General features: G+C 44.8%; 1 protein-coding gene across 6 annotated transcripts in view; it reads left to right on the top strand.

Annotated features, from left to right (window-relative positions):
- Positions 1 to 221: 221 nt before the first annotated feature.
- LOC124551330 (ankyrin repeat and SOCS box protein 3-like) overlaps positions 222 to 7,912 on the top strand; it is a 214,884-nt gene continuing 207,193 nt past the window's right edge. For 5 of the 6 annotated variants that reach the window (XR_006967816.1, XM_047126350.1, XM_047126347.1 and 2 more), the window contains exon 1: positions 222 to 643. The gene's annotated coding sequence lies outside the window, so the exon portion shown is untranslated. The remainder of the gene's footprint in view (positions 644 to 7,912) is intronic. The other variant, XM_047126348.1, reaches the window with a different exon arrangement.

The following is a 7,912-nucleotide window of genomic DNA, read 5'->3' as shown; positions in this document are numbered from 1 at the left end:
ATAAATTTTTCAGGGCGTTTTCAGTAAAGTCCTTCATTGCCGTAAAGTGTGAAAGTCGTAAAAACTGCAAAAACGGCATAGGCTGATGTGAAGGCCGTGAAAATGTACACAAGATTAAAAACCCCGTTAATTTACAAACAATTTTGAATTTCGCGCGGTATGAATCAAATAACTGCTTGGCCTAACAACGTAAGCTGTCACCCTCTGCCATCAAGAAGCGCTACGAGCTGCAAACCCGAAGTGAGGCGAACACAACCGACTGGCTGATAGATCGTTACCGGGATTTGACGTCCCTAGACACAAATAACAATATATATAGATATACGCTCTCTACCTGTCATTGTTCGTGAAGTGCAATATCTGTTGCAGCAACGGTGGTAAACATGTTTGTTTACATACAAAAGAACATATTTAGTCGGAAAACGTGTCCTGAATGACAGCTGTGGTCCCAAGAATCGATTCCGTAGAACTGAACTGTTAGTTCTTGAAACAAAAGGAACTACACGATTAAAAGTCTAAGGTACTAAAGCTGCTTGACACAGTGTGCGCTGGCAGTTGTAAAATCCAGATAAAGTTTCACGGCAATAGATGATATTATACCAGTCAGAAAAGTAATGGCTTACATTTCCGCTGTTGTTGCCAGGTACAGTATGTTATCATCTGTCATAAGGTTCGACCACACAATGCATTTTTCTGTTCAACTTTGCGGATGTATGTGGTATGCATGATTGCCCCGTCAAATCTTTGATAATAATTTAAGCAACTGCTTTTTCTGTATATATGTGCAATTCTTTTATTGGTTCCTGTTATTTGCGGCTGCTACAGTAAACCACGGTTTTTCATTTATAGCGGGATGAAAAATTTCGCAATATAGAAATATAAAACATTGTCGAGTGCTTTAACTTCCTGACCTAGTAGTGCTACATTGCAAACACCATGCGATTTTTTTAAAAAGTAATTTTCTTATGTGAGAGGTTTTACCGATGACTTTAATACTTCTTTGTAATTCAAAGCAACCGACAAAGCCGCCGCCCACTCAAGTTTCTGCCCATAATGAATATTATAAAATTAGCTTCTCCATGTTGTGTTTTACGCAATTAAGTATCCCATCCCGTCATAATTGCTATTTAACTGGAGTGAATAGTTTGCACAATCAATGTTCTGCTTGACTGAATCTCCCATCCCGGGATAACGGAAGCGTCTGATTCCACCCCCTCTGCTTTGACCAGCGCCGTCATCAGTATGGCGGAAACAACCATTCACAACTCCCGTACCGCTCCTATGACGTCATCACGTAACCATGACAACAAACACTAAAATAGATCGAAAAACCATCAAACAGATATTCCTCCGAAAATATCATGAAACTAACGGGACAAGCGGGGGAAATTGGGGGTTTTTGGGTGAGGACAAACTAAATATAAACACACGCCACTAAATCAAACGACAAAAAAACACTAAAATAACAAGACTCCACAACCATCCCAAATTCCACTACACACAAAATCCACTGGAATCAATCACTTCCCTTGACCTAGATAGGTCAACACCAACTACCGATACCACACTATAAATCTCAATTCACCATCACCACAGTTAATCCTACCACAAAACACCTAGAAAAAAATTGGAATCAAACATTTCCCTTGACCTATATAGGTCAACAGCAACTACCGATACCACATTATAAATCTCAAAACACCACACTTAATCCTACCACCAAAAAAAGCGTAGGAAATCAATATTGGCATCGAACACTTCCCTTGAACTGTTATCCTTACAACATCTCCACATATAGCCGTCTCCGGTCTGAAAGGCCGGTACTTTAGTAAACCTCATTTCTTCACGACACACTGAATGTTTCACGACTTCAGCCAACAGGCTGAATAGCTGAAGAAATTTTATTAGAGACAACGTATGGTCCCCCATCTTCACCGACAACCGAAAACTGTTGACCTTGTCAGTCATATCCGTACCTACCAAAGACATAAACAAAGAAATTTACCAAAATACACACACGACAAGCAGAAAAAACTATAATAACGTTGACCTAACAAAACCAAAATAGTTAACTCACTGAAAAATATTCCGCTGAAAGCACAGTCACCACCATTACCACACACGTGCAATGCTAACATGCAAATGAACTCCATACGTCACATAACACGCTACCCATAAACACACGACCAGAGAGAACCACTGACCGCAACAATATTGGAATCGAACACTTCCCTTGACCTATATAGGTCAACATCAACTACTGATACCACAATATAAATCTCAAAAATTTTCACCGCCACCACACTTAATCTTACCACAAAAAAAAGAACCTAGAAAATCAAAATTGGAATCGAACACTTGCCTTGACCTGTTATCCTTGTGACATTTCCACATATAGCCGTCCCCGGTCTGAGACACAGGAACTTTAGTAAGCCTCATTTCTTCACGACACACTGAACATTTCACGACTACAGCCAACAGGCTGAATAGCTGAAGAAATTTTATTAGAGACAACGCACTGTCCCCCATCATCGCCGACAACTGAAGTCTGTTGACCTTGTCAGTCATATCCATACCTACCAAAGACATAAACAAAGCAATTTACATGACAAATGGAAAAAAAACTACAATAACCTCGACATAACAAAACCAAAGTAGTTAACTCACTGAAAAATACTCCGCTGAAAGCACAGTCACCACCAATACCACACACATGCAATGCTACCACGCAAATGAACCCCATACGCCACATAACACGCTACCCATAAACACACCACCAGAGAGAACCACTGACCACAACAATATTGGAATTGAACAAAATTAGAATCGAACACTTTCCTAGACCTATATAGGTCAACATCACCGGAACTTCAGTAAGCCTCATTTCTTCATGACTCACTGAACATTTCACGACTTCAGCCAACAGGCTGAATAGGTGAAGAAATTTTATTAGAGACAACGCACTGTCCCCCATCATCGCCGACAACCGAAACCCGTTGACCTTGTCAGTCATATCCATACCTACCAAAGACATAAACAAAGCAATTTACCAAAATACACACACGACGAATGGAAAAAAACCTACAATAACATCGACATAACAAAACCAAAATAGTAAACTCACTAAAAAAAACACCACACACATGCAATGTTACCATGCAAATGAACCCCATACACCACATAACACGCTACCCATAAACACACCACCAGAGAGAACCACTGACCACAACAATACGCCACCTATAAACATGCCACACATGCAAACTAAACCAAAAACATCACCCAACGCACGACACACAAACACACCACCAGAGAGCACCACTGATCACATCAAAACGACACCTACAAACATGCCACTCTCACAAACTAAACATGACGTGACATCACACACCACAACAACGGTCAAAGCCGACGGGTGGAATCAGACGCTTCCGTTGACTCCCCATTCCACAGTAGAAGATGGACTGATGAGCCAAAACATTATAACCACCTGCTTAATAGTATATGGCCCACTTGTGGAACACATCACAGTAATGATTCTGCACGGCATGTGTTCGACATGCCCTTCGTAGGTGTCCAGAAATATGTGGCATAAGCTGTCAACGCTCAAGTTACAGAGTTTCTATAAATTATAGGTTGGTGGTTGATGGGGTGGAGGTGGCACATAATGTTGCGCATGTCTTCCATTGGGTTCAGATAAGGCAAATTTGGTGCCAAAGACATTAACATGAGTTCATTAGCATACCTTTGATAGCTATCACAGATCCTGTGGTAGCCCTGTCAGGTGCTTCCAGTGGCATAATTCTGCCCCTTCTGACTTATGTCTGTAGCACAGAGCTTAGTTTGATCGGCTGTTTGCCTGGATGAGTGCACATCTGGATGCAGCCATTGGCTCGATGTAACAAGAACTTTCATTCATCCAACCAGGCAACAAGTTTGTGCTGGGTTGTAGTAAAATCTCAATGATCCTCTGCCCACTGCATTCATAATAGACAATTTCATTGGGCCAGTCTGCAACACAGAGGATCCTTTTCCTGAGGATTCAATTTTTCAGAAATGTGTGCTGAATAGTGTGCTCTGGAACGCTTATGCCTGCACGAGTATTGTACAACATTGTCAGATCTCTCACGAATTACCTCACCTACAGAGAAGGCAAGCCTCCGACTACCATATTCTGTGATGAGACATAGACATGCAGCACAGAATTTGGCATGATATACCTTAATAAGTCATCCAACAACTCTATCGATGCGAAGCAGAATAACTACTAGCGTAAGGGCCAGATGTGGACCAATTCGTTATTGACTTGCTCAATTCGTGAAACTCTTCATCTTGATTAAATTATCCAATTTTTCTGAAACTGTAGTCATGCTTGTCACCTACTTGCGGTTTCACGGTCCTTCAGCATCCATGGATGCTCATGAGAGTAGCATGTGAACAGCTGATCAGCTTGGCTACTTCTTAGGTGGTCATTCCCTGATGGCAGGCAGTACTGATCTACCCTTTCTCAAAGTTGTGTATGTCAGTGGATTGCCCCATTTATGGCCTGTATTGTTACTAGAGTGATTCCCCCATTTATCTCTGCTTTCCTACACCCTTTCCTTACTGTGTCACAGGCCTGCAATGTCACCAGCTGGCATTTGCTCTCACTGTGGGTTATGGTCAGAATGTTTTGTCTCATCAGTGTATTTTATGCTGAAATTTTATGACTTAAAAAATATGCACTGCATTTGAATTTGAACTTGTATCTTGTATAGGTACTGACTTCACTTACTGAGTCATTCAGTCTGTCTTTATCCCCCCCCCCCCCGCCACCCCCCCCCCCCCCCCCCCCCCCCACACACAAAAACCACCCTCTGTACCCTGATGGACTGAAAAATTTTGAAGAAAACTATCGAGACAACGGCATAAAAGTTTTTTCTGTAGTGGTTTGAAAATGTCAGAGAGAGGACTTGTTGGGCTTGTGTACTGGACTGAACTATGAGGCATAGTCATATAGTCAGGTTGTTAGGATTGTTGCCCATGGAATATCAAGCATCTGGGCATTAGCTGCTGTACAGCACTTAGTTGTCTAATAATATATGGTCATATCTCGAATATCAATGATCTTGTATCATGTATATATTTCAGAGAATCTGTTCAATCAAATATACATTTATATGAAATAGAGAATGGATTAGCGTCCTTCCGTACAGGGCATTGCGGTAATGCAGTGGCGAAAGTTGTGCTGGACCAGGACTCAAACCTGGACTACCTTAACCACTGTGACTATTTCCAACTTATTGCACACTAAAATGCAGCATCCCTCAGGCATTAACCCCCACTCATATGTCTGACAGAACAGACACCACCCAAATACACTCCTGGAAATGGAAAAAAGAACACATTGACACCGGTGTGTCAGACCCACCATACTTGCTCCGGACACTGCGAAAGGGCTGTACAAGCAATGATCACACGCACGGCACAGCGGACACACCAGGAACCGCGGTGTGGGCCGTCGAATGGCGCTAGCTGCGCAGCATTTGTGCACCGCCGCCGTCAGTGTCAGCCAGTTTGCCGTGGCATACAGAGCTCCATCGCAGTCTTTAACACTGGTAGTATGCCGCGACAGCGTGGACGTGAACCGTATGTGCAGTTGACGGACTTTGAGCGAGGGCGTATAGTGGGCATGCGGGAGGCCGGGTGGACGTACCGCCGAATTGCTCAACACGTGGGGCGTGAGGTCTCCACAGTACATCGATGTTGTCGCCAGTGGTCGGCGGAAGGTGCACGTGCCCGTCGACCTGGGACCGGACCGCAGCGACGCACGGATGCACGCCAAGACCGTAGGATCCTACGCAGTGCCGTAGGGGACCGCACCGCCACTTCCCAGCAAATTAGGGACACTGTTGCTCCTGTGCTCCTGGGGTATCGGCGAGGACCATTCGCAACCGTCTCCATGAAGCTGGGCTACGGTCCCGCACACCGTTAGGCCGTCTTCCGCTCACGCCCCAACATCGTGCAGCCCGCCTCCAGTGGTGTCGCGACAGGCGTGAATGGAGGGACGAATGGAGACGTGTCGTCTTCAGCGATGAGAGTCGCTTCTGCCTTGATGCCAATGATGGTCGTATGCGTGTTTGGCGCCGTGCAGGTGAGCGCCACAATCAGGACTGCATACGACCGAGGCACACAGGGCCAACACCCGGCATCATGGTGTGGGGAGCGATCTCCTATACTGGCCGTACACCACTGGTGATCGTCGAGGGGACACTGAATAGTGCACGGTACATCCAAACCGTCATCGAACCCATCGTTCTACCATTCCTAGACCGGCAAGGGAACTTGCTGTTCCAACAGGACAATGCACGTTCGCATGTATCCCGTGCCACCCAACGTGCTCTAGAAGGTGTAAGTCAACTACCCTGGCCAGCAAGATCTCCGGATCTGTCCCCCATTGAGCATGTTTGGGACTGGATGAAGCGTCGTCTCACGCGGTCTGCACGTCCAGCACGAGCGCTGGTCCAACTGAGGCGCCAGGTGGAAATGGCAGGACTACATCCAGCATCTCTACGATCGTCTCCATGGGAGAATAGCAGCCTGCATTGCTGCGAAAGGTGGATATACACTGTACTAGTGCCGACATTGTGCATGCTCTGTTGCCTGTGTCTATGTGCCTGTGGTTCTGTCAGTGTGATCATGTGATGTATCTGACCCCAGGAATGTGTCAATAAAGTGTCCCCTTCCTGGGACAATGAATTCACGGTGTTCTTATTTCAATTTCCAGGAGTGTATATACATTTCTGTAAGTCTGATTGTTTGGGTGGGGATGCGCTAATATTATCCAAACTCCTACAGGAATCGATAATTTACGAGAAGGGGGTTAATGGACGAGGGACGCTGCATTGCAGCATGTGATAAGTTGGAAATATCAGTCGATCCGGGACCATGTCTGGAAGGCCGATATGGTTAATTCAGCCGTGAAGCGGTAAATCCGGATTCGACTCCCAGTCTAGCACAAGTTGTCAGCTTTTGCCATTGCATTACTACAATGCCCTATGCAGCTGTAAGTCATTGAATTCCTACCCATCCCTTCCCTTTCATTCCCCGTTCTCCACTTCCTGCAAATCTTGTATCATAATGTAACAAAAACAATCAATTTGTACCATAAACATAAACACCATTTCCGACCTGGACTGATTGTTTTCTCTTACACAGTTATCTGTCAGGAGATTTCATCACAGTGTACACAGTACTACATCTACATCTACATTGATACTCCGCAAGCCACCCAACGGTGTGTGGCGGAGGGCACTTTACGTGCCACTGTCATTACCTCCCTTTCCTGTTCCAGTCACGTATGGTTCGCGGGAAGAACGACTGTCTGAAAGCCTCCGTGCGCGCTCTAATCTCTCTAATTTTACATTCGTGATCTCCTCGGGAAGTATAAGTAGGGGGAAGCAATATATTCGATACCTCATCCAGAAACGCACCCTCTCGAAACCTGGCGAGCAAGCTACACCGCGATGCAGAGCGCCTCTCTTGCAGAGTCTGCCACTTGAGTTTATTAAACATCTCCGTAACGCTATCACGGTTACCAAATAACCCTGTGACGAAACGCGCCGCTCTTCTTTGGATCTTCTCTATCTCCTCCGTCAACCCGACCTGGTACGGATCCCACACTGATGAGCAATACTCAAGTGTAGGTCGAACGAGTGTTTTGTAAGCCACCTCCTTTGTTGATGGACTACATTTTCTAAGCACTCTCCCAATGAATCTCAACCTGGTACCCGCCTTACCAACAATTAATTTTATATGATCATTCCACTTCAAATCGTTCCGTACGCATACTCCCAGATATTTTACAGAAGTAACTGCTACCAGTGTTTGTTCTGCTATCATATAATCATACAATAAAGGATCCTTCTTTCAA

Source organism: Schistocerca americana, chromosome 9 (genome assembly GCF_021461395.2).
Source record: "Schistocerca americana isolate TAMUIC-IGC-003095 chromosome 9, iqSchAmer2.1, whole genome shotgun sequence".
Classification (NCBI taxonomy): Eukaryota; Metazoa; Arthropoda; class Insecta; order Orthoptera; family Acrididae; genus Schistocerca; species Schistocerca americana.
The sequence above is the reverse complement of the archived record's forward strand: the minus strand, read 5'-3'. Positions and strand labels throughout refer to the sequence as shown.